Consider the following 3,204-nt stretch of genomic DNA (forward strand, 5'->3'; position numbering starts at 1 on the left):
AGACACCAGGAGCACTACGGCAGATTAGAAGCGATCTTCTCGGGCCCCTACATTACGAGATTAGTGATAAGTGTCCAAATGTAGATGTTTTCATGTATATATCGTAGTCACTTTGCATGTATTTTGTGAGGTTTGATGCCCGTTTTGCGCTTAATCGTCTATTATTTGTTTTGTAGGGTATAAGGAAGCCATGGAGAACAAGAAGATATCATTTGGGTAAAAAGAGAAGAAAACAGGAATTTTATACTACCCCCATACTACGCAGTATGGGGGTTGTATGCACTGTAGCAGCGGATTGATTTGGAGTGTCTGCCCAGATTTCCATACTACCCAGTATGGGGGTCATATGTACCCCGTACGTATCGTGAATCTAGGGTTTTTGGGAGCTATATGACCCCCATACGACCCGTATGCCTCGGGGGGGAGGGGGGGTATAAATACCAACTTTTAGGGTAGAAAAAGGGGACTTTTGGCTGGACCTTTTCTTGGCCGATTTTGGGGAGATCACTTGGGAGGTTTTGGGTGACCTTAGGAAGGAGAAGAAGGGCAAAGAAGCTAGAAGATCATGCAAGCCCAAGGTCCAAGACTCTCAAGGCAAGAAGGCAACATCATTCAAGGGGAGATCTACCACGATTTGAAGGAAGGAGACTCGCGGCTAGAGGAAGCGTCATTTGGCACTCCTTTGGCGGGGAAAGCATTATTCAGCACATTCTTCACCTCCTCCTTCAACATTTCATCTAGGAAGTGTCATTTATGCTTTTGTTTCATGTTTTGCTTGTTTGTATTGCTTGTTGTGGGATGATGACACACTAGACCCCCAAGGCCACCGGGTGTTGGTGAACCTTGGGGGGTTTTATCATGTATGTTGGATGATAACTTGTTAATTCCTTGCTTGGGTAATTTTGAGATTTAATCCATTGTTTTCATTCTAAGTGCTACACTAAGGAGAAATCCGTAGCTCTTTTATGAGTGATGCATGTAGATGTAACTTGCTCGCATGTATTAGATCATGAATGGATTAGAAGGGGATACATGTATCATCACGCCGAGAAATCGGGTGTTTGGTAGCCCTCCATGTAGGTTTAATCTGAAGAAGAGTAGGTTTAATCCTAAGTGAGATTTCCTCATACTCAATGCAATCGTAGGAATGTAGATTTGGAACAAATTCCTATCTATGTTCATATGGGATTAGGGTTCAATCGCCGAGAAATTGGGGTTATTCTAATCTTGGAATCTCATGGTCCATTTTACCCTTGCATCTTTAGATCATCATCCATGTTGCATGATAACCCCTCAAGGGGATCCTCATCCATAGGCCTTTGCATCTCATTGATTTTCTTGCTTGCTTATTGCTTGTTCTCTCTAATTTGGTCATAATCTTGTTTTAGCTTTAATTATATTTAGTAGAGTAAAAATCCATCACTTAAGATCTTAGGCTAGATAATAGCTCGAGAAGGAGTAATAGGAGATCCTTAGACCCGTGGAATACGATCCTCGCGTCTTCACGCGGGGTATTACTTGGCGATCCGGTACACTTGCGGGGAAGCAATCAAGTTTTTGGCGCCGTTGCCGGGGACTTTTTAAGGAATTCTAGGAAACTTTTAGATTATTACTCTAGCCATTTCATTCTTTACTCATTTTTTATTGTTATTTTTTGTTACCTTTAATCTTAACTTTCTATCATCTTTCTCGGTTTTGCAAGGTACTGTGCATGACATGCTCAAATCCATCGACATTGATTACACCGGATAGTGAAATTGAAAGAACTTTACATTGGAGATTGATAGAAGTTGGTGAAGGTTCGGGTACACAAAACATTGAAATTGAGGATAGTGCGTCTTCAATCATGGCCGAAGAGCGACGCACTCTATCCGAATATGAAAGACCCCAATTCACGGGTGATGAGTTTAGTGTTCAAGCACCATCCGTGGCATCCAACAATTTTGAAATTAAAGCTAGTACAATCAGCATGGTCTCACGAATGAAGATGCACATGACCATCTTTCCCGGTTCCTCCAAATTTGCTCCAGATTCAAGATTAATGGGGCATCGGATGATGCGATCCGTTTGAGACTATTTCCGTTCAGCTTGAGAGATGGAGCTTATTGTTGGCTTACATCTTTGTCTCCGGGATCTATTAAAACATGGAAGGATATGGTTGAGAATTTCCTTGGGAGATAGTTTCCGCTAAGCAAAGCGGCGAAGTTGAGGCAAGAAATTTCAGCCTTTAAACAAGGGGAGTCCGAGACATTGTTTGAAGCCTATGAAAGATTCAAGGATCTCCTTAAAAGGTGCCCCCATCATGGTTTTTCCTCATGGATGCGAGTACAAATCATTTACAATGGGTTGAATTATGCCACTCGCCAACTCATTGATGCCGCAGCGGGTGGTTCCCTTAGTAACAAGTATCCCGATGAGGCCGAGCAATTACTTGAATCTATGGCAAGCAATGAATCACATTGGGCTTCGAGAGGATCTTCACAGAAGACTGCTGGGCTATATGAAGTTAGTAGCGATGATGCCTTGGCCGCCAAGGTGGATGTGTTGACTCGAAAGCTTGATATTCTTATGGGCACTAGTTTGAGGCCAGAACCAGTGATAACTTGTAGCACTTATGGTGGTGGGCATGGTGCATCCCAATGTTTGATTGCGAGCTCCTCTGTTGCTTCCATCGAGAATGTTGACTACATTGGAGGGCAATGAATTCAAGGGACCCCATATAGCTCAACTTACAATCCGGGGTGGAAGAACCACCCAAATTTTTCATGGAACCAAGGCCAACAACAACAAAGAGGTGGACCATCTCAAGGATCTCAACTTCAACAGCCGGTCTTTGAGAGGAAGTTTTCTACTGAAGAGGTCCTTGCCAAGTTCATGCTTAGTACTAATGACAGGTTCAATAGCCTAACCAGTAGCATGGATGCACAATTTGGCAAGGTGAATGCTCAGCTCACTCAGCACGCTGAACAGTTCACTGAGATAGGTTCTATTTTGAGAAACCTCCAAGCTTCGGTGAAGTCACTTGAGCATCGAGTAGGGGAACTTACAAAGGAAAATTCTGAATGTCCCCTACGGTGTCTTCCAAGTAACACGGAAGAAAATCCAAGGGAGCACTTAAAGGCTATTGCTCTTAGAAGCAGGAGGCAAGTGGAGACAAGGGTCGCGGTTGACCCAAGTGTCAAGAAAAGTGTGGTAGCCTCCGGG

The 3,204-nt window shown here is 43.4% G+C and overlaps 1 non-coding gene across 1 annotated transcript; it reads right to left on the reverse strand.

The window, feature by feature from the left end:
• Positions 1-2,202: 2,202 nt before the first annotated feature.
• LOC120267837 lies at positions 2,203-2,309 on the reverse strand. Its single transcript, XR_005538601.1, has one exon. It is a non-coding gene; the product is annotated as a small nucleolar RNA R71 (small nucleolar RNA).
• Positions 2,310-3,204: the final 895 nt, after the last annotated feature.

The sequence above is a fragment of the Dioscorea cayenensis genome, chromosome 1 (genome assembly GCF_009730915.1).
Source record: "Dioscorea cayenensis subsp. rotundata cultivar TDr96_F1 chromosome 1, TDr96_F1_v2_PseudoChromosome.rev07_lg8_w22 25.fasta, whole genome shotgun sequence".
NCBI classification, from domain to species: domain Eukaryota; kingdom Viridiplantae; phylum Streptophyta; class Magnoliopsida; order Dioscoreales; family Dioscoreaceae; genus Dioscorea; species Dioscorea cayenensis.